At 33.4% G+C, this 25,706-nt stretch overlaps 1 protein-coding gene across 8 annotated transcripts in view; it reads right to left on the reverse strand.

Moving 5' to 3' along the window:
• The window catches only part of LOC114340088 (TOX high mobility group box family member 4-A-like), a 605,389-nt gene that overhangs the window by 504,224 nt on the left and 75,459 nt on the right, over positions 1-25,706 (reverse strand). The gene's annotated exons all lie outside the window — the stretch shown is intronic.

The raw sequence follows: 25,706 nt of genomic DNA on the forward strand, positions 1-25,706 counted from the left end.
GTTTCGTATGGCACTAAATTGTTTTGGAACAAGTAACTCAAGATTTTCTATTTTAGACAAAGTTTTGAAAGTTCATTAAGGTGGTCCTTGTACCAGATCTTGAACTACTGCCTTCCAACATAAAGAAATTTAAAAATTAACCAATAAATTATATTGATGTCGAAAAAGTACTTCATTTGTGTATTAACATTTATACACAAATAGAAAATATTACATTTTATGATGTAGAGCAGCGGTTCTCAATCTGTGGTACATCTACCACTGGTGGCACATATTGTCACGGTTCCAGGCCGGCCCTGTCAATTCCGGAAGCTTCTGGCGGCGAACTGTCTGAGACCATTTCTGTGGGCGAGACAAAAGAAACTTGTTTAAAATCGGCGTATCTAGAAAGCCATCGATAAACCTTTTTTTATTGTTCTGTAAATAATATTTACCTTTCGATTTTTCTGGAAATCAGTAGACTAATTGTACATAACTATATAAAAAGACATGTTTGGAATTAGAGTTTAGTTGTGAATTTGAATACGTCGGTGTACTTTAATATGTATCGGGCGCGGTATATTTTTGAATTTGTAATTATGTAGATAAATTATTAGATTTAGTGTAATAAATAAATTAGATATCGTAGTTTGTAAAATAAAGGATATAAATTCAGTGTTTTTCATTTGTTTAGAAATAAGTTATTAAAAATAGATAAAGTCAACTAAAACTAAACATAAGTGCCTAAAAGATCATAGAAAAGTCAGTTTTGTAACAATATCATTATTTGCGGTCGTACACAAAACGCAAAAACAGCCAAAATCAGCACCACTATTACAGTTAATTAGATTACCTAGCTAGATAGGAAGGTATTTCAGTTGGTGGTACCAAAAATAATAAGAAGTATTTTGTGATACATGACTTAAAAAAGAATGTGTGTGTACTTTGTACGCACGTAAGAAGTTATACTTCTATTATATGATTTAAACGAAATGAATATACTTTTATTTGTATTTTATTTAAATATTAAACTAATTTATACTTACTATTTCTCAAACATTTTTATTAAAACAGTGTCAAAAATTAAAATAATACAAGAATAAAACACACAGAAACACATTAAAACTGCCACAAATGATTTCTGAACATTGTCGGAAATTTTTTTGACTAAAACGTATTTTCTGAAAATAAAATTATATAATAAATATACTTACAATCATAAAATGTATAAAAAAAAAATAAAAAAAATAAAAGTTTCCATTGGGATTCGAACCAGCTTTTATCAGTGCGGTTGGTATTGGGGTTCATTCGCCTTGAACGCTTCGCCACGGAGGCAATGCGTCATTATTTGCGAAGATCGCCTAACTAAACGGATTAAACTTTTGACATTTTGAATTAGGTGAATAAAATTATTTTGATTTTGAATTGAAATGATTTAGAATTGAAAAAATACAACAAAATATAGAGTAAGAAAACAATATATTAGGTGAATATTGATAGAATTTTTGATGGTAATCAAATTATGTAAATAAAAGTATTACATACTAATCATATATACTATGTATTTTGGTAGGTTCAAATAGGTATAGGTACCTACCTATGGAATTTTTTATTAGGAGACTGATACATTTAACAATTATTATTACGTACCTGTTGCTTTTAAAAACTATTTAAAAGTCACTACAGTTATAAAACTTTTTTGTTTCTGTCCTCACAACAATAAAACTAATATATTATACAACATTTGTTTACCTCCATATTGAACAATTATTTATTATTGACAGATCATTTCAACATCCAATCAGAGCCCGTATAACGACTAATACAATACCATACTGTCAGTGTGCGCATGCGCGCGGATCAACAATAAATTCACCCTCAATCTCAATCGCGCCTAAAGAAGTATAACTTCAAAAATATTGAGAACCACTGATGTAGAGCATTTCTTGGTGTGCCTTGCGGGTAAGAACGACTCATCTGTAGTGACACATGATCTCTTAGAATTGCTTACTTCCATGTGAGTGTGTACAGTGCTTAACTAACGTCCAATATAGCACATATGAAAATAAAGAACATAACAATAAAAAAAAACTAAAATTGAACGAGATGTGAGACAAAGATGCATTCTCTTCCTTTTACTTTTTAATTTGTATTCGGAAATTATAAGCATGAGCTACTGTAAAGAGAAATATCTCTTGTGTTGCTAAATGGGAGGCTGATTAAGAATTTATAATAGCTGACAATATTATTGGCAGAAACCAGTAACAATCTAGGACAAAAAGTGCTTTTGTATCTTGCTTAGACTATAGTCTTCATATTAATTTGAACAAAACCAAAATTTATCAACATTCACTAAAATGCCAATCAATGACGTGCCAAAATCATAGTCACCGATAACATAAAGGCAGTATTGTCACCCCTACTTTACAGCACCGAAACCTACAAACAGTGATTTATACAATAGAAGATTGGTGTATCCAATGGAAAATAGCAATAATTCCAGAGAAGACCTAAGCGATTATCTTCAAAAGGTGAACAGATAACCCAAAAGTAGAAAACAATAATAGTACATCGAAACAGACCCATCGAATGAAAAAACGAAGCCAAATACTTAGGAGATTTACTGGATAAAGGCCTAGCTAAAGCGGCCAGCAGAGCACTCACAGGAAGAAAAAGCACATTAACAACAAAAATACATATCAGACTGATAAATAATAACATCATACTATGATCACCTAATCATCGCTTGCAAGGGGACACACGTGCGAAACAAATAGAAAGACGATTACACGCAGCCCACAACAAATTCTTAAGAGAAATAGCGACAGTGCCCTATACGTAGCTAAACGCTGCCTATTCAGAGACCTGAAGCAAGTAAGAGTACTGGAGATGGAAGAAAAATTCAGGGAAAAATCACTGAGTTTGGAATTTATCCAAACCCCAAACCAGATCCTACGAGAAACAATAGGTTATGATATTTTCCAAATAGAATGCAGAATACAGAAGACCAAATCAACCAATAACAAGTGCTTAAACAAATAATAAAATGACAAAATGATACGAAGTCCATGAAGTTCAAATCGCATGAAGATAAACACTTTAACCAGAGCCAGGCACCAGAAAGATAAATAGATTAAAAATGAATAACCATTTTCATTCTGGTGGGATGTAGAATAGCATTATGTTGTTTTATTTGCCATTAGAGTGAAAGCTTAGTCTTTTTATAAATAGATTAGTTAATCTCATCAAAAAAAAAATTAAAAAATTCAAAAGTACAATGATGAAATATGTCAATTAAGATGATAGCAGGATTATAGCAGCTCATGCTCTCCAGCCTAGGGTAAAAACATGCCGATGATACATGGATGAGCGCGGTGTAGGTCGCGATCGCGGTCGAGGTTTACATCGATGACGGGCAGAGCATACCGAAGATACTTTCCGTATCCTGTTTTGGCATCGACATCGCTGTAAACCTCGATGCAAGGTCGCGAGGGTGAACGGGTTGGTGACACATTCTTGGTATGTGCGATCTCATAAGAAAATGAAGGTTTGTTTTGATATCGATGTAGCGACCGCGATCGCGACCTACACCGCGCTCATCCATGTATCTTCGGCATGTTTTTACCCTTAGGCCGCGTCCATAGTGCACGCTGGTTTCTGAGTCAGAAAGCCGAGTCCGTGTGCGAATAATCTTAATAACAGCGCGCAGGTGTACTTCGGAGAGGCCCGTTTAAATACGAAGGATCTTGCAGACGGACTAGGCGCTGACTTCGGAAACCAGCGTGCACTATTGTACAGTAAGGGAAAAAACCCTTACTGTATAATATAATATGTATCCAAAATATGTATATAATTTAAGCATAATTAGGTCGATACAGAAGATGTTGAAGAAAGCGAAGGTTGATTGATAAAGTTTGTTTAGGTAACGTCGCTAGTAAGTAACGATACTCACGTACCGTTTACTTTTAAAGTGCAAAATAAAGATTGATATAAAAGCCCGAAGAGGGGTAAAATAGAGGCCTTAAATTTTTTATTATTAAGAGTACTATTATAGTTAGCATTTGTGCGAGATGGGTGTCTGAATGACTACCCCGCGAAACAACATCTTCCTAACCTTAGGAATATGGATGATGTAAACCTTTAAATAAAAGTATAGTTTAGAGTCAGTGTTTCCCTAGTTCCGATAGTTATCTCCCTTTCCGTCCCTTAAGGACCCAACGCGACATGGCGACCCTAAGCCCTTTGAACCTGGACAGCTGAGACTACAGGACAGCTGAGGAGGAAGATAAGATAAAGAAATAGTTATGGGCGCGTACACTATGGACGCGCCCTAAGGAGTCGCCGGTCGCCAAACTGGACTCAGTTCGGGGCGGAGAATCGGCTCCCGGGCAAGCAAAAGCACAATGATATCTCAATTAAGATGAGAGCAGGATTATAGCACTTCACGCTCTCCAGCCTAACTAGGATGTAGTTCATGCGGAATTCTTGTACCCAGGACTCTCATGTGGTGACAAGCATTTTGGTGACTTGTAAACTATATAGCGCATCAGAGTGCTATATATGGGTGGAAGATGGTTTGGAGCATTGGGATTATTATGTGGAGTGGCTCCTGAACTACTAAGATCAAGGAGTGCGCATGTATTACAAGGTGGGTTCAAATCTACTGTTTGCTTGATTGAACGAGGTTTTCAAAATAGGTACTGTTGCAAGTGATGAGACACAGATAGATCCAAAGAAGAATTGATTTAAAATTTGAGCCATATTATGATTGTGATTAAATTTCTAAAATGACAACAGCAAATGAACATTTTATTACATTCAATGCCTTTTTAAATACAACGTTGTATATTTTTGTTGATATAACGAATACCAAATGTGCCTCCCGTCATTATAGAATTTTATGTGCTGTTAATATACTTTTCTAGGCTATCTAACCAATTATTTACTATAACAACAAACCAAATACGTCTAGCCACATCAACCATCCATTTACTTTGACTGTTCGGATTATCTGATCGAAAAAAAACTTCTGTTTAGCAAAAACTGCCAGATCTTTATCAGCCCATAATTTATCGAAAAGCAGAATTTAGCATTCAACAGAAGAAGGCCATTTTCTGTTTTAGTATTTCCTCAATACGAGATTAAATCGTTTAATAAATTAACTTTTCGAGACTTTTTATTTCCTTTTTCTCTCTTTTAAAGATTCCACTCAGCCGGTTTGGTCGGCATCGCAGACCGATCAGGTAGAAAAAATTTAAAACGGTGCAGCTGTTATAAAACTTGTTATTTGAAGACGTAGGTTAATAGGGAGTGAAAGGGCCGATGCCCACTGGTTCCTTCCACAAGAACTGTTTTCAATTAATCAACTGGTTTGGTATATCAAATGTAAATCAAAAGGGTTTCGAATTACAAAGTTTGTAATCGTTTTCATACATGTTTGTAAGTAGATACGTGTACCTACACAGTATTGGTTTATGGCAGTTTTTATTTTTACTTTATTAATCAACTGACCAACATATTCCCAATTTGTTTTGGCTATTTTTTTAATGTCAACTACCCATCTCATATTCATATGTGATCTTCGTTTTGGTCGTCTACTTTGTAATGTGTCCAATGTTGTATGGTGGCGTTCCAACGTTGGTCTTTTTGTCTAGCAGTGTGGCCAGCGAAGCCCCATTTGAGTTTGGTCATTTTTGTTGTGATACCTTCGACTTTTGTTTTTGATCTTGCCCAGTCATTCCTCTTCCTATCTGACAGTCATATACGTATCATCGCCCTTTCTGTTGTGGCTAGTTTATTCATATTTGCCTTGGTTAGGGTCCAGAATTGACATCCATATATTATCATGATAGGAAGGATCTACTGATTGAACACTTTGCTTCTTAAGTATCCAACTTAGTTTTCCAAGTATCCAACTTAGGTTTTGGCACTTTACATATAGAGCTTCGCTCTATCTATACACAATAATTTTGTAAGCAAATATCATGACCTTAACTGATAAGGAAGTACACTTTGGTCATGTACGAAGAGAATCAATATAGTATTAATTCAGAATTTAGATCAAAGTGAGAAGAAACATTATAGCTGTTCTCAGGTAGGTGAGGCACTATGATTTCCATATGGTAAACTGTGGTTTTAATCATTAAGAATATTGCAGAAAATCATGAATAACGACTTCATAATCACGTGAATATTGAGACAATTCATCTTTTCAATATTATTGGGGCATTGGTTAGAAGGCAGATAAGGGCTAGATGTTGGGAATTAGTATAAGTTTTATTTTATCGAGCATAATGTTTACTTGCCCAGAAGAGGGTGAGGCTTTCTGAATTAGTTAAGTTAGTGAGTGTAACAATTGAAGATAGTGCTTGCGCCTGTGTGCATGGGATACTATTATTTGGTTAGTTAAGATAATAGATCTCTTAGTCTTTTCTTTTTTCTTATAATTTTGTCTAGGCATATTGACTCTGATTATGTTGGAATTTTGTAATCTCTCTGTTGCAATGTCTCTGTTTTGTTGTGTGCATGGTATAGTATTATTTGGTTAGTTTAGATAAGAGATCTCTTAGTCTCTTCCTTTTTCTTACACGTTTGTCTAAGCATATTGTCTCTGATTATGTTGGTATTTTGTAATTCCATCTCTTCTAGGTCGACCTTTGCTGCTTTTCCAAATAGGTGACTTTTCTTGGCTTTTCGAGCTATTATATTGTCTACAATTCTATTAATGTAGCTATTCCATAATTTTTTTTAAATTTCATCCATTAATTCATGTTGTCTATCCTGTACAAGATTCTGATGTGGCTACTTTTTGATATGCCCATCAGTGTCTTTCCTATTGTTCTTTTTAGGATGCTTATTTCACTTGTTTTCAGGTATGCTCACATTTTGCTAGTTTCTGGTATCGTTTCAGCATTATATGTTATGCTAGGTATCATTGTCATTCTGCTGTTCTACTTACTTCTGCCAGTAGTTATTCCATGACCTTCCTTTTTCTTTTTGTTTAATTATTAGTTTGCACCTTACTGGTTTCTTTATTATTATTCGAAAGCCTATATAGGCGATATATTAGACTAGGCGATATACGTCTGCTCCCATATGGATTTAATATGGTTCACTGAGGAATCACAAAATATCCAGTTATCCACATCATGGGTGTTAATATAGACACCAAAAATCATGGTTCGAAGGAAAGTTTTGTGGATCCAGAACCGTTCTGTGGTTTGCCTAAGGATGCCTCAAAATACCAGGTTAAAATAAATGTAACTGAAATCGATATCGAAAACAAAATAAGGAATTAAACAGTATCGATAGCAAATAATATCGATAGAAAACTCTCCAGAAATCTGGAAAAGCTTAATAAGTGGGACTTAAAACGGCCACAAATATTTGCGAATTGATTCGCTTGGTATAGTCGGTTCGCTAAACTCAGACACACATTTCTAATGATTTTAGTAGGAAATTTTTTTGTTTTTTGCCAATTTTGGCAAAATTGGCAAAATTACTGACTATTTAGCAATTATTAACTATTTAGTATTTATTTTTTTTGCCAATTTCACGAAATTGGCAAAATTACTTGCTAAAATCACTAGCCAGTTGTGTCTGAGTTTAGCGAACCGACTATAGTCTGGAGTGGACTATAAATAGGTCAATAAGTCCGTTAACCAAAAATTGAATTAGAAAAGATCCTAAAACTTCCCGCAATGATGCCGCTGGCTTTCATTGAAAGCACAAGACTTTTTGGCAAAGTTTAACGGAAGGACAGGCAGAAGAACATTCTTACGGCCAAGTGCCGGTGACTTTTGTCTTGTCTAAGAAGATCCTTGAAAACGTTTAAATTATTCTTTAATCAGCACTGATTGATGAGAAATGACACATTTCTGGACGGTTATGAGATTAATTAACAAGAGTTATAAGACAAGGTGGTAATACAATTATTTTCATTTTTTAAGAGGCAACGCAACATCAGCGCGAGGAAAACGCGTTCCAAGATTGCAGCTTTAATTTTAAATATTTTGTCGAGATATTTGGCACACATATTCGTTATATAGTAAAGAATGGCGGTACAGAGCCCAATTTGAGAAATATGTTAGTATTTGGAAATTACTCTATCATTACCTGAATAAAATATTACAAAAACGAGCCTGTACCGCCATTAAGAAGAACAAAAAAATACACTTTCTTCAAATACATTTTTTATTCCATACCTAGATTTTGTGTCACATTGGAACTACTAAAAATCGATTATCTATAACAAGAAATCGAACTTGACTAACTTGGCAACATTTAGCGCGCCTATGAGTATAATAATTATTGTTATTACAATATTGTGCCTTCGTTTGGATAGTATAGTGTCACTGTCACTGTCATTTTGCAAAGTTCGCAAAACTTTCGAAAAAAAAATATTGATGACGCGCTGATGTAGCCTCTTAACCCATTAATAAATAATGACTCATTAATAATAAGTATTTTTTATACTTACATACACTTCAAGACAGGCTTACCTGAAACAAAAAATATACTTAGTTTTCATATATTACAAAAAAATGAATAATATCTTACAATGCAATTAAGAAAGCCTAATATGTAAATGATTAATGAATATAAAATACTGAATCATACATAAGAGAAGCTAAAGAGAATTGGATTCACCTCCTTGAGAGATAAATATGTACGGTAGATATTGGATACAGAGAAACTGAAAGTTACTTGGTAGAATTAAGAGGAAAACTGTTTTAATGCCTAACTTGTAAATAGTTATATAGTTATATGAACAACAAATGAATGAGTGGTCCAAAAATCCATGAATGTGAATGTAAATACTTACATTAAAATTAGAAATTATACATCATCGTAAATCAATAGCTACGGAAAACTCGAAACAGAAGTGGAAGATCAATTGAATAAAGCAAACAGAGCCGCAGGTTGCCTGAATGAAATAATATGGAGAAATAAAGTTATCGGAAAAAAAGTGAAAGGCAGAATTTACAAAACAGTCATCAGACCAATTATGACATACGCAGCAGAATCACGACCTGATACAGCAAGGACAAAATAAAACCCTTCGAAAAATCGATGGTAAGACACTATGGGATAGAACTAGAATTGCAGATATACGACGGAGATGCAAGGTGGACAACATTAATAACTGGGTAAAAAACAGAAGATGACAACAGGTAATGATAACTAATCGAGTAGTAAGGATGGCGAGATACGGTTCCCTAATACGAAGGCGATCAGTGGGAAGACTATGAAAACGATGGAATCACAAATTACTGGAGGCACATTGAAAAATAAACAGAGTCATGTCTACACAAGAAGAAGAAGAAGAAGAAGAAGAAGAAGAAGAAGAAGAAGAAGAAGAAGAAGAAGAAGAAAAAGAAGAAGAAGAAGAAGAAGAAGAAGAAGAAGAAGAAGAAGAGGAAGTAGAAGAAAAAGAAGAAGAAGAAGAAGAAGAAGAAGAAGAAGAAGAAGAAGAAGAAGACGAAGAGTAAATCAATTGATTCAAAAAGGTAAAACTCCAGGTCATGATGGAGTTTATGGAGAAATTTTAAAGCAGGTCAATAATCTGGACAAATTCAAATGGAGTGGTTAAAAATTTGCCGGCATACCAAAAAGCAAACAACTACAGTTTGTGAAGTCTACAGACTACTCAGATTGATGTGACACTCTCTCAAGGTATATATGAAGGTAATCCCTCCGAAGATATACAAAAATTGCGAAAATTTGAATGAGAAAGAAAAAACTGCAATACTGATGTCAATCTTTTTTTATCCTGATGAAGTAGCACACGAAGAAAAATTTTTGTTGTTGTTTAGTGGCAGAAGTTAGTTTAAAAAATTCGTATAAAATCTCAGTACGAGATTGGTTTTTAAATTTTGGAGTTCTCAGTTTGTTTATAATAAACCTGTATATCCACCTATTACCTTTTTCGGCAAGTTGAACGTGCATAGTAGAATTTGGAATATGCATGTCTTTTACAATACCTAAAGTATTATTGGTACAGGTAATGGATTTTCACAAGAGCTATGAGTCATGCCAATGCAGTGCACAAGTTTACGTGCTATTTACAATGTTATAGCTCTATATGTATAGTGATAAATCTTTCATAAATCTAGTTATTTTGTCACATATACTTCCTTTCTAATCCTTTTTTTATTCTAGCAATCTCACTCAAGAATGCACATTCATTTTTCCAAATTAAATCGTGAAAGTCCACTAGAAAAAACTACTTCGGCGTCTATGATTTTAATGCTTGACTAGGACCAGATAAAAGAAGATTTGGTTGATGAAAATACGAGAGACCTTAGACATTAACATAAAAATGTAGACGGCCTGAATAAATTTTAAAATGTTTATATAACTGTTGTTTTTTGGTGATACAATGCTCTAAACTGGCATAGTTTTGTATCATTAACATATAAAGAAGCTACCAAACAATATTTTTTCTTTTATTGTCCACCTACCAGTGATTTTGTAAAGAATTTTCGAACAGATTGAACTTTATAATTCTATATTGAATTTTGGAAGATACGGTACCTTTGTAAAGACATTTTCCTTTGCTATTTTCAACTTAAAATGGACCTTCGATTATTTTGAAAGAACAATGAATGCTAAATACTTTTAACTGGAAGTTGACAGCTTATAAAATTTTTGTCACTTAAAATTCCATTGTATAGGTTTAATTACGTTTATTTATTTAAAATGGTGGAAAATTTCTACCAAAACAACAAAATAAAAGTAAAGGTACAAGAAGAACTAACTGATCCCAATAACGATGATGAAAATCGAACTAATGAAAATGAATATCGAGAGAAGAAAAAAGATATACGGAGTTGAAGAAGAAAACAAAGCAGGTTAGGTGGTATAAATATTTGGCTTATCTGCTCTAAACAATACTTGGGACCCTGAGATTAAAATAAAAGGCAGAGTAGAACAAGCCAGAAATTCTGGTTTGAAACTTCACAAATTTTAGGTCTGGATCCCGCATAAGAAAAAAAAGTTGATTAATAGCAAGCGGAAAATTTGTTAATAGCTAAACGGTGTCTAGTCGCACAAACTTTGATGTATGGGAACACTGGAACAAGAAAAGTTTTAATGGTGGAACAGGTTAAAAATTTGGAACGTCAGACTACGAAAACGTCAGATGTATTTTGTCGGACAGAACTTCCAATTGATTTGTTGCCGTCTCATTAAACTCTCACGCAAAAATCAGACTGGTGTGTTTCACCAACTGGGCATTTTAATGAGTGGAACACGAAGAACATGTCAAATGACAGAAATCATGTTGGTTAATAATAGCAGTCTGATTTTTGCATGAGAGTAATCAAAGGGTAACAAATCAGTTGGAAGTTCTGTCGGACAAAATACATCTGACGTTCTCGTAGTCTGACGTTCCAAATTTTTAACCTGTTTCACAATTAAAACTTCCCCTGTCCCAGTGTTCCAATATATCAAAGTTTGTTCGACTAGACACCGTTAAGTTATTAACAAATTTTCAGCTTGCTCTTAGTCAACTTTTTTTTGGTAGGCGGGATCCAGACCTATTTCTTACTAATGGCAAGATGGATTTCAATCTGAAATACAATATGCTAAGGTGTTAAGTTTGGCCTATTCTCTTGCACAGAGTGGAAGCAGAGACCTTAAAGACCAGATACATAACAAACAAAGTTTTTCAAATGTGGTTCCTGCGCCGAATGCAGAGAAGAGACTCGGAAATGAAGAAAGGTTCTCCAGCACGGGCAACTTTTATGAGGAAACTATATCATGTAAAAAGTAACAGGACTATATTTACGGCATATATTACGAAGAGAACGTAAGGGCAGATCAACAGATGCAATTTTCATTGTAAGGCAACTGATGGAAAAATACAGGAATAAAGAGACCAACGCTCATATGGTATTCATTGATCTTGAGAAAGCATATGATAGAGTTCCTCGAGAGATTCTGTGGTGGGCACTCAATAAGAAAGGAGTCCCTGGCGAATATGTAAAGATTGTGAGAGATATGTATGAGGGAGTAACGACTAGTGTTAGAACAGGTGTGGGAGAGACTGATAAATTTCAGGTGAAAGTAGGATTGCACCAAGGCTCGGTGCTTAGTCCTTATTTATTCTCATTAGTTTTGGACCAGATAACAGCGAAACTACAGGGTAGTATTCCATGGTGCCTAATGTATGCTGATGATGTAGTGTCAATAGGAAATAGTGAAAGAGACTTAGAACAAAAACTGGAACAGTGGAGACAAGCTCTGGAGGAAAAAGGTTTAAAACTTAGTAGGACAAAAACAGAGTATTTGGAATGTTCATTTAAAGATGGAGTTACTACAAATAAAATGGTATCTTTGGATGGTGAAATGATTGTGAAAAGTAATAGTTTTAAGTACCTAGGATCGGTATTACAGAGTAATGGAGATGCATGCAGTAGAATTGGGGCTGGATGGATGAAGTGGAAAGAAGCGAGTGGTGTGTTGTGTGACAGAAAAATTCCAATGAAGCTGAAGGGAAAATTCTGTAAAACAGCCATAAGACCGGCTATGATGCACGGAACTGAATGTTGGGCAGTGAAAAAGAAAGAGAAACAACGAATGCATGTGGCGGAAATGAGAATGCTTAGATGGATGAGTGGAGTGACAAGGAAGGATAAAATTAGAAATGAGTATATTAGGGGACTAACTATATAAAAGAGCTCTTCCTGGATACGAGGCCACCACTTAACACCACAAAGTATACGAATACTGGTCCTAGTATTTTAAAAGCGGAAATAGAGAAAGCCATCAAACAGAGCAAAAATGGGAAATCTCCAGGCCCTGACCAAATACCATCAGACTGGCTCAAACTTCTGGATGACGATAATGTCTCACAATTAACAAACATTTATAACCATATATACGAGACTGGAATGATGCCACAGATATGGTTGGAGTCTACATTTATTCCACTCCCAAAAAAACCTAATACATAATCATGTAAAGACTTTAGACTAATTAGTCTCATGAGCCACTCTCTCAAGCTACTTCTTAAGATAATTCTTAATATAATCAAGCAGAAATGTGAAGAGACAATGGGAAACAAACAATTCGGTTTCAGAGAAGGATTGGAAACAAGGGAAGCTTTGTTCTCAATGTTAACATTACTTCAACGATCATGGGAAGTACAGAAACCAATTTACGTCTGCTTTATAGATTTTGAGAAGGCGTTTGATAGAGTTCAACATGATAGGTTGTTTGAATATCTAGAAATGATTGGAATAGATGATAAAGATCTGAGACTTTTACAACATCTATATTGGAATCAAGAAGCTTCTATTCTGGTAGACGGCAAAGAAACAGACAAAATTTGCATTCAAAGAGGTGTCAGACAGGGTTGTGTGTTATCCCCAACTTTGTTTAACGTATACTCAGAAATAATTTTTAATGAAGCCTTGGAAGGACAATGTGGAGTTCGAACCGGGGGAGAAACTATTAACAACATCAGATATGCAGACGACACCGCGATCATGGCTGAAAATATCGAAGATATTCAATTCCTTATTGATCGAGTCACTAGAGAATGCTCCAATAACGGACTTAACATAAATGCAACAAAGACAAAGTTACTTGTGGTTAGTAAACAAGACGTCGGCCCTATGCAACTAATTGTCAGTGATGAATCAACAACAAAAGTTAACCATTTTAAATACCTAGGATGTTGGATAAACGAGACACTAAATCCGGATGAAGAAATTAAAACTCGTAGAGAAATTGCAAGAGGAGCATTTATGAAACTTAGATCTATTCTGAGCAACTCTCAGCCGAATTTACAACTAATCAAGTTCCTAAAATGTTATGTGTATCCTGTATTACTATATGGATGTGAAACCTGGATCATGAAGGTTAACATGATGAACAAATTAGAAGCCTTTGAGATGTGGTCGTATCGTAGAATGCTCAGAATATCTTGGGTTCAACGCATTTCAAACAGAAAAGTCTTAAACAGAGTAGGTCAAGGCGAAGGTGACTTAATGAAGATGATAAAAAAGAGATTACTTGAATATCTGGGGCATATAATGAGAGGTAGCAGATACAGGATGCTGCAGTTAATACTCAATGGAAAGATCGACGGAAAAAGAGGAATTGGTCGAAAGAAATATTCATGGCTCCGAAACCTTCGTCAATGGACTGGCTTATCAGCAATCAATTGTTACATGCCGCACAAGATCGAGAACGATATCGGCAAATTGTTATGGAAGCTACCCACGCCTAAAAATTTGGGCACGGTACTTAAAGAAGAAGAAGATATTGGGGGAAGTCTAGGTGTGGCACCAATTAATGCCAAAATGAGAGAGCATAGGTTAAGATGGTTTGGTCATGTTCAACGTCAAGACGTTAATCACCCAATACGAAGAATAGCTGAAGTGCAGATTCCTGGAAGTAGTAGGAGAGGTAGACCAAAGAAGACGTGGGGAGAGACGGTTAGGCAGGACATGTTGGTAAAGGGGATTAACATTGATATGACCCAAGATAGAATTGTGTGGAGAAATGCAATTAGGGAAGCCGACCCCGCATAGGGATAAGGCAAAGAGAATGATGATGATTACGAGGAGAACGATACACTTTTAAGCAACTAGTCCTCGTAGGAAAGATCGTAGGTAAGAGAGGTTTAAGACGAAAAAGTTGTCATGCCAATGGACAGCAATTGACAGTAGTAATGAAATGCTTCGCAATGCTGCTAAAAATAGAATATGTCATTTAAATAGTCACACAATCACCCATATGAAATTCTTAAAATTCGTCTGTAACACATACCGAAATACTGTGGGTATAAGAAAATTAAAAGTAAATTAAACAGCAGGGTTTTATCTATTAAATAGACTCTTTGTCTTTTGAGAATAATTAAAACTAACAAAAATACACTAAGGAAAGAAAAATTATCAATTTCCACCTCCACCTCAACCTCCCTGGATGTAATTAACTGATAAGCCCCACCAGAGGGCCCTGCCTCATTACCGAAGTCCGCCAAAGTGTTCACCGTACCACTTAATGTAAATTGCCAACCAAATAACTAAAAAGTCACTCTCAACTTTTCTCATAACATCAATCTAAAACTTGAGAGAAACGAAAACTTTCAACACGAAGGCTGTGGGGCCAAAGGGTGCCGGAGGAGAGGGGAAGGGAAGACGAGAAAATTGTGGAAGAGCTTCCAGAGTCATAGCGTGAGTGTACTACGTCGCAGCCACTTATTTCTTGGAAAAGTGATTTAATTTCCCATGGGTTTTTCTTTATAATAGATTTTCACCATTTGGGTGTAAGGTTTTGTCAATACTTCGTTAAATCATGCTATCGAAAGGGAGGACACTGGCGAAATCATCGAAAAAGAGTTACCCATGGGGCTCTAACACGTCTATCAATGAACAAAGGAAAAAATGAACTAAATAATTGTCTAAAACTCATTTTCTGTTTAATATTGAACCTTCTTCAACAATGACTGTGATCAGAAATACTTTTGTAGTTGACGCATTGAATTTTTATGAATTCAGTAAAAGGTATAATTGACAAAAAAATATGTTTGATGCAGTCTTTTCTTAGCTATTGCACAGAGAATAATTCAAAATTTTATTCGTATCTCTCTTACTCGTATCTACCATCCTCTCCCGACACTTTTTTTTAAACTTTTACCCTGCTTGTTCTTGATAAATTCAACAAATGGCACAGTTTTCCTTTTAAGGACCATTATTGCTGTATCTCACAGGGTAATGCTTGGAACCGTACGATATATTTTTATCTAAATGGACGCAGATGTGACAAAATTGTGCACAGACGTTTAAGTAGTATACATTTTCAAAAAATATATCTCTAAAAAGTTATTCGCTAAATTTTTTAAGAATGCTGTCTATGTAGTACAAAATGTATTATTTGCCTATTCTAGGCGTTTTTTGGACAAATTTCTGCGTCCGTGGCCGTACCATTTTTATCTTCTTTCGTCTATATTCTATATACTGCAGGGCATCTTTTCCACTTTTATTCTTCTCTTTATCTCTTACCCCAGGCTGTGGGTGAAAAATAGGTCGATTTCAGGATATAACTCAGGAATTTTTAAAACCTATCAGGTGTTGTAAAGGACGATGCCAGGAATAACTTCTACTAAAATGTAACCAAAAATATTGTGCGATTTTTTCTATTGCGATTTTCATTTGTTAAATTTGCAATTTTTAATGATTTTTAATTTTGCAGCTTAAGATATTGATTTTAGAGAAAAACTTTTTAATAGAAAGTTGTAGGAAATTAAAAAAGCTACAATTTGAGGTATGGTAAGTTTAATTTCGTTAATTGGTTATTGCAAAACAGCCTGCGAAAGGTCCAAAATGGCCGTTTTTTACAATTGCATTATTTATTGTACAAATAATTTATTTTTTAAAGCTTTAAAATGAATATCTTTCAATTCCAAACATAAAAAAATTGTAAAGCCAGATTAACGAATTTGTTGCTTAGATATTTTAAATTGTTTATCCCAAGAGGTCAAATGTCGAAGGCTATAACTTTTTGAAAAAAAAAATCGTAGAGTTGGTGAAACATCCAATCTCCTTCTAAAGAGTTATATTTTCATATTTTGATGTAAATAAATGCGTAAAACATTTTTAAACCTCTAATTTTTGGGTTTGAAAATAAGGGGGCTAATTTCGTTATAAACATTTAGAGCTGAAGCGGCCCTGTACATCCTATGAGTTTTTAACTTACATATTATTGTTGCTGAAGATTAAACGAACATTTATAAAAAAATAAAAAATTTCTACGACCAACTGAAGCCGAGATAATTTTTGGGTTTGCAAATAAGGGGGCAAATTTCGTTATAAACATTTAGAGCTGAAGCGGCCCTGTACATCCTATGAGTTTTTAACTTACAGATTATTGTTGCTGAAGAAAAAACGAAGATTAAAAAAAAATATTTTCTACAACCAACTGAAGCCGAGATAATTGTTTTTTTTCTTAAATCGTGGTGCCTTTACTTATAACAATTAAGAAATTATTTTACAGTCATTGACTAAAGAAAGACTTATATTATCTTAAAATAAAAATTATTATAAAATATAAATACATTTAATTATTAAAACCTATTTTTAAAGTCGGTGCTTTTCGCGCAAATCTGCGCGCTCTGAAAATTTTTACGTAACTTGCATTAAATTTTGACAGAAAACAATTTAATAATATTATCATTATAATATAAGGTCTATTTACCACTGTATTTGTTTTTCTTGATAAACTTTTATATGTGAAATTTCATTTCTGAAGAAATAATATTACAAAAATGATACATATATATGAAATATATAACTATATTTTTAATTTTTTCATTGTTATATAATTATAATAATAATAATGTTACTTCTTACTATAATATACAATATAAAACTTTTTCTTCTTGTAGTGACTATTCGTTTTCGATTTCACATATTTATAAAAGTTTATCAAGTTACGTAAAAATTTTCCGAGCGCGCGGATTTGAAGCGAGCCGGGCGATTTGCAAAATTCGGCCGCTTGCAAAAGCACCGATTTTGAAAATAATTTTTAATAATTAAATATCATTATATTTTATGATAATATTTATTTTAAAATAACATAAGTCTTTCTTTAGCCAATGACTGTAAAATAATTTCTTAATTGTTATAAATAAAGTCACTACGATTTAAGAAAAAAAAAACAATTATCTCGGCTTCAGTTGGTTGTAGAAAATTTTTATTTTTTTATAAATCTTCGTTTTGTCTTCATCAACAATAATCTGTAAGTTAGAAACTCATAGGATGTACAGGGCCTCTTCAGCTCTAAATGTTTATAACGAAATTTGTCCCCTTATTTTCAAACCCAAAAATTAGAGGTTTAAAAATGTTTTACGCATTTATTTACATCAGAATATGAAAACATAACTCTTTAGAAGCAGAATGGATGTTTCACCAACTCTCTATGATTTTTTTTCAAAAAGTTATAGCCTTCGATATTTGACCTCTTGGGATCAACAATTTATAATGTCTAAGCAACAAATTCGTTAATCTGGCTTTACAATTTTTTTTATGTTTGGAATTGAAAGGTCTTCATTTTAAAGCTTTAATAAAAAAAAATTATTTTGGACCATTTTGGACCTTTCGCAGGCTGTTTTGCAATAACCAATTACCGAAATTAAACTTACCATACCTCAAATTGTAGGTTTTTTTTTTTAATTTACTACAACTTCCTATTAAAAAGTTTTTCTCTAAAATCAATATCCTAAGCCGCAAAATTAAAAATAATTAAAAATTGCAAATTTAACAAATGGAAATCGCAATAAAAAAAAGCGCACAATATTTTTGGTTACATTTTAGTAGAAGTTATTCCTGGCATCGTCCTTTACAATACCTGATAGGTTTCAAAAATTCCTGAATTATATCACGTTTTTTCACCCACAGCCTGAGGTATCTGTCCTGTCTCTTCTGGTCAGACCACAGCGTCTTCTCCAGTATTCGTTTCAGTCGCAGAAATCTCCTTTGCGAAATGAACTTTAGATCAAAAGGGGCCGTCCATTAATCACGTGGTGTTTTTTGGCATTTTTTAACCCCCCCTCCCCCTTGTTGATACATTGTGAGGCTTAAGACCCTTTATATCACGTGTATTGTAACATTTCGTGATTTTTTCTAGACCCCTCCCCCACCTTTCAAGCTTGACGTGATTAATGGACGGCCCCAAAAATTAAAAATACGTGTTCAATATTTTTCAAAAATCTATTGGGGGGTAAATTTAAAATTTTAAATACGAACCCCGCGATATTTCGCGAAATGAACATATCTATTCAATATTTTTGAAAAATCTATCGAATGGCGCCAAACACGACCCCTCACGGAGGTGGGGTGGGGGTTACTTTAAAATCTTAAATAGGAGTCCCCAATTTTTATTGCAGATTTGGATTCTTTACGTAAAAATAAGCAACTTTTATTCAAGACATTTTTATGGATAGATGGCGCTATAGTCGGAAAACACCATTGTCGGAAATGGAAAATAAATTAAAAAATGGAAAGTACCCCACTTTATGGAAAACTTGACTTAACTATCTTGAGTATTAGGACCTACTCTTCACAACCCAAGAGGTCCCCATAACGCTCGAGTAACTGCAAATTTAGCATACTTTCCTCCCCTACTATTATTTCAGATTATATTATGGAGTGGTCTTATACACGATCTTGTTTTTTTGTTTGTTTCAATTAATATATAAATCTCATTTATTTCAGAGTATTTTTTGTTGATATTTAAATTAAATTAAAGATACATTTTTTTTGTGTACGAGTTTGTTCATTTTATTGCAATTACATCCTCCTTCCTGAGCAAACCTCAACTCACGGTCACAGTTAATTGTTTACTCTGACTAGTTCACGTGTTGCTAGCATCAAGGATACCAAAATTGTGATTAAAATATGTTCTGGACCGCAGTAACAAACAGAATTATTAGGTCAATTTAATACAATTTAATACATCATTAATAAAGGAATTAGAATAGACCTAGTTGTAATTACAAACAGTTGATTTTTGATTGATTAAATTAGTTTTTATAGGGGCCTGTTTGGGTTTATTAATCAGAAGTTTAAATGGGTACAGCAAGAAATTAAATAGGTTTTGTAATAGTATATAAATCAATTATTATATAATAGAAATTACGGAAGAATAAGCTTTAAGTCTAACGAGGAATTCATAGTTGATGGAACCGAAATATGAATAATATAATTAGTCTATTGGCTATCTTAAGGAGTTTGAACTATCCGAATCTTTATTTGTATTGGAATTATATCCTACTCTATTGGAATAAATCAACATCATTTTTGGTTGAAGGTTTGGAATCACAGGCTCTTAATATTAAAAGAGAAGTACGGCAGGGATGCCTCTGGTGGCCCCTGCTTTTCAACGTTTACTCCCAAATAATTTTGACACAGCATATACTTTTATTCTGGTTAACTTGGTAGTTAGAACCTTGCCGGGTACGGTAAATAAAAAGAAACTCTCATGTTTGTCAGGCCGGTACTATGTAGTCCAAGACGTAGTAGTTCGGATGTGATCAGCGACTGTACAAAGACACAAAGTTGTGATACGAGTGGGAGATGAAAGTGCTACGGAAAACATTTGGTAAAGGTCCTACTACAGGGAGGCCTACAAGGACAAAGAAACTGGGTGGTAGAATGTATAATGATGAATGATGAAATGCAACAGAAGGTTAGAGAGCAGAAAGAGACTACAAAAAAAGAATGTGTGTGTACTTTGTACGCACGTAAGAAGATATTCTTCTATTATATAATAGGTAATTTAAACGAAGTAAATATACTTAAAAGGTTATTTGTATTTTATTTAAAAATCAAACTAACTTTCTTATCTACCACTTTCAAAAATTTTTTATTAAAACAACCAAAAATAAAAAAAAATATGAATCGCCCAAGAATTGAACCCGCAACCTTCCAATCTCAGTGCTAACGCATTTCCCACTACTCCAGCGAGGCCCTAGAAATAGACATGTAAGTTTCGGATATAATTACACATCACGGCGACATATAGTGTAAAAATGTTATGCTTACATAATATTTTATTATTTTACTACAAGGAAACACAAATCCAAAAACACAAGAATTATAATAAATAATATATTTCCTAAAACCACTAATATATTCTTTTAATGACTTATTTGCACGGTTACAGATACATACATACCTATCTTTAAAGATTAACAATGAACTACATACTGTCAGAACTACATACTGTCAGTGTGCGCAGGCGCGCGGATCATGTACAATTTTACCCTCAATCGATTCGCCGCTAAAGAAGAATATCTTCAAAAAGTATAATAGCTCTAAAACAGAGGAAGATGAGGAGATATACAAGGTAGCAAAGAAGGAAACAAAGGGCGCTGTAGTACTGCTAAGGAAAGATCGTCTACAAAACTACATGATGAGTTGAAAACACCCGAGAGAATGATAAGATTATACAGCACTGTCAAAGCAAAAGTTATAATATATGTCTGGATTAACAATATGAATATGAATGAGTTAATTCGCTATTATTCATAATAATTTCAATGATTAGTTGCAACTTTAGTAGATCGGTAGACGACATCAAAGCAAAAATGGGGAGAAACTGGCACCAAATAGCACAAAACAGAGAAAAATGGAGAACTCACGAGGAGGCCTTTGTCCAGGAGTAGATGCAAACAGGCTTAAGAAGAAGAAGAAGAAGTTGTAACTTTAAAACTGCTGATTCAGTGATTAACATATTTACTTAATATTGTATTATGCAGTATATATTCATAAACTAAAGAATGGAGACATTACCCAACCCGGACGCATTCATTTTGCATTTCGATATCTCGGTTACGGTTGTCAACTCACAGATTTAATCCAATATAATGGGGAATTCTTTTTATACCACAACTGTCAGCATTTTTGCACTTTTGAAACTTTACAAACTTTTTTCGGCATATAACTATTGTAAATGTCAGATTATCAATGTATCACGTCTAGCATATCCGGCTTTCACCAAAGTTAAACTACAGTGTATACATTATTATGTTAATCTGGCAAACTGTTGTTTCAGCTTCACTTCTTTCGCATATCTGTTCAAATCCTGTTTTTATGTGAGCTTCTTCTTGAACTTTTTATAGATATAATACAAAAAATTATCATAGGGGTGGGGCATTAGTGTGACAAAGTCCAATTACTAGTTTGTCGTAAGAGATACGAAAAAAAGTTATTTAGGTAAACGTTGGGCCACACATAGTACCATAATTTAAAAATATTTTCAAATATACAGGGTCGTCCGTATTGACAGGGTGACACAAACTTATGTTTTTTTTAATGGAACACCCTGCATATTTTTACATTTTTGGATTCTCCTCGATGTTTCCTTTCTTAAAATATATGGTTTTGTAATATTATACGAGGTAGTTTAAAAGTTAATTACGTTTTTTTGTTAATTTCGTAGCAAAATCTACACCCTGTAGAATTTTAGTGATTTGACATCAAATTTTTATTTTATGTTCAAACGATTTTTAATATAGTCTACTACTGTTAATCATTAATAGTATAGCGAAATGTTTAATTTTAGTATACAGGGTGGGTCGAAACTCGGAATGAGTATTTTCTGAGTTTTCTTAAATGGAACACCCGGTATTTTAGTATTGTAATGAAATTATATTTTATGGTACTTTTTTATTTCTTAAGCATTCCCTATACCTAAGAGCTTTAATTTGTAAGTTATTCGTCATTCTTTAAGCAAACATTAATTGCAACAAAAATTACGTAAAATTTCATTAGGTAGCCGTGAAAATATCCAAACAAAAGTAATTTTTCGAAAAAAAAAAATACATAATAATCTAGCCTGATTCTTAATTTATTAAGATTGGATGAGATATCCAAATACATTCGTAGTTAAGGTTGTTGGTGCTTAAAATATGAATCAAACATACAAAATTCTGCCTAGTTGGCTATGACACAAAATTTGCTTAAACATTTGACATTATACTATTTATATAGTTTCAGTTGATTTGATACCATTACTAATATTAATTTTTCTAATGAGGAACGGATTAAAATGGCTTTGTGCTAGGAGAGTATAACAAAAATGAGCTACTAGCAATAAAAATTTATCATCAGCAGTTCCCTGATAGACGACAACAAAAAAGAGAAACTTTTGAAAGTATACTAAAACGGTTTTAACAGACTAGATACTTAGATTGTAAGAACGATTGTACTAATATGCAGATCCTCAGTGACACTAAGGATTACATATAATTGCTGTTTTCTTCACTTACAATAGTTTTTATTCGAGCAGATTTATCATAATCTAAGTGATCAGTCCGTTGAAACCGTTCTAGTATATTTTTAAACGTTTCTCTTCTTAGTTGTCGTCTATCAGGGAATTTCTAATGAAAAATTTCTTATTGCTAGTAGCACATTTTTGTTATATTCCACTAGCACCAAAATCTTATTAGTCAGTTTCTCATAAGAAAAATACATATTAGTAATGGTAACAAAGCAACTGGATCTATAAAAATAGTATAATGTCAAATTTTTAAGGAAATTGATTGTGTCATAGCCGACGAGGTAGGATATTGTATGTTTTTATTAATATTTTGCGCACCAACAAACTTAACCACGAATTTATTTGGATATTTCATTCAATAGTAATAAATTAAGGATCAGACTAGATTATGATGTATTTTCTTTTCCAAAAATTATTTCTGATTAAATATTTTCACAGCCACCTAATAAAATTTCACGTACTTTTTCTTACAATTAATGTTTGGCTTAAAGAATCACGAATAACTTACAAATTAAAGCACTTAGGTATAGGGAATGCTTAAGAAATAAAAAAGTACCATAAAATATCATTTTATTACAATACTTAAATACAGGGTGTTCCATTTAAGAAAACTCAGAAAATACTTATTCCGAGTTTCGACCCACCCTGTATACTACAATTAAACATTTCGCTATACTGTTAATGTTTAACAATAGTGGACTATATTAAAAATCGTTTGAACATAAAATAAAAATTTGATGTCAAATCACTAAAATTCTACAGGGTGTAGATTTTGCTACGAAATTAACAAAACAATGTAATTAACTTTTAAATTACCTCGTATAATATTACAAAACCATATATTTTAAGAAAGGAAACATCGAGGAGAATCCAAAAATGTAAAAATATACAGGGTGTTCCATTAAAAAAAACATAAGTTTGTGTCACCCTGTCAATACGGACGACCCTGTATATTTGAAAATATTTTTAAATTATGGTACTATGTGTGCCCCAACTTTTACCTAAATAACTTTTTTTCGTATCTCTTACGACAAACGAGTAATTAGACTTTGTCACACTAATGCCCCACCCTGTATGTTATATTCTACTACGAAAATTTTATGTATTTGTAATGTGTTCTCGCTAGTCGTTTATCCTCATATCGTTTTCTAAACCAATTGACATAGGTATGCGTAAGAAAGCATCTGGTGTATTAAATATTGAAAATTTTTATTAATCGTGAGATTGAGAGGTGTTAAGACAATTTTAAGCACTAGGCCACCGCCCAAAAAGTATTCTGTAGATTTTATATCGATATATTTGAGAAAGCGTATTATGACAGGTTATGGATACTTCCATAACGCGTATTATGACCATAGATATATAATACTCTAGATTGCGCCTTACGATCTTAAAATGGGTGACGGTTGCGACAGAGATAAATGAGCCTATTTGGTCGGTAGTCTCTTTCTAATTCAATGACGTATCGACGACGTCACTATCCTACTCTGTCGTCGAGTATTTTAGATGCTTTGACAGTTCGAGCGGATGGCGACGAGAACTGGTCGTTTGTCTTCGGACGTGGATAATCCTGGTTCGAATCCCATACCAATCTTTACTTTTTTTATTTTTTATTTGATCAATATTGCGTTTATTAGATATTATTACATCTCTAAAGTAAATCTATGCAAAGAAATATATAACAAATAAGAAAAACTGTGTAGGTATATATAGATTTTTAAAAATATAAAAGCCAATGTTATTTTTTTAATAAGTTAATTGTAGAATAGTATAAAGTAATTGTTAAAAATATTCGTAAAAAATTAACAATAATTAATATCAACATAATGTACCATCGATTTATTAATTGAATCGGTCATTTCAAATGAGTCACATATTCCTAATTTTACAGAAGAGCAAAGAAAACTAACTATATAGTCGAAAGATGGATGAAATGGATGACATCAAAATTCAGAGTTATATTGTAGTTTTGTTCCTAATGTTTTTACTGGACTGGTGTCGTTTTTGCACACAACGTTTATCTTAAAGGAGTCTAGGTATTCCTCTCAAAAAGTTAGTTTCTGAAAATTGTGGGCTTTGCTGTTTTTGAAATGACCGATTCAATTATAAGTAATTAGACATTATTTTTATTTATGAAACTATTGTTATAATTTTTTAAAAAAGTAGAAGCAAAACAAACATTCACATCATGAATGACTTTTATTTTACTATGCAGTTCACAAATTATGTATTCCAATATTAACTTACTATACATACATTTATTATCTGCTAGATTTACTTAGGTCCATTTTTCAGATGTAAAAATATCTAATAAACGCAATATTGATTAAATAAAAATAAAAAAAGTAAAGTTGGTATGGGATTCGAACCACGATTATCCAAGTCCGAAGACCAAATACCATTTCCCGTCACCACCCGCTCCAACTGTCAACGCATATTACTCGATAAAGTCGGATATTCACGTCGTCCATATTCCCCTTAAATTAAAAAGAGACTACCGACCAAATAGGCTCATTTATCTCTGTCGCAACCGTCACCCATTTTAAGATCGCAGGGCGCAATCTAGAGTATTATATATCTATGATTATGACAGGTTATGGATACATGAGCTATAACCTTCTACACCTCATAATACATGGCAAGATCGCGGAAAAGAGAGGCTCAGGCCGAAGAAGAACGTGCTGGCTCCGAAATCTACAACAGTGGTATCAAGAGACCTGCGGTAAATAAAGTTATGATTGCCAATATGATCGCCAAAGTTCCATAATCAGACAGGGTGCTGAAAAAAGAAGATGGATACTTGCATTAAGACTAAAATTAAACAGCAGATTAGTCGTCCACGGCAACTAAACCAAAGATGATATGCTTGACATTGACAAGATTTGTGCCGAATTGTGTAGTAACTGGAAAATCCCCCAAAGTTCGTTAAAGTC

Source organism: Diabrotica virgifera, chromosome 3 (genome assembly GCF_917563875.1).
Source record: "Diabrotica virgifera virgifera chromosome 3, PGI_DIABVI_V3a".
In the NCBI taxonomy this organism is placed as follows: domain Eukaryota; kingdom Metazoa; phylum Arthropoda; class Insecta; order Coleoptera; family Chrysomelidae; genus Diabrotica; species Diabrotica virgifera.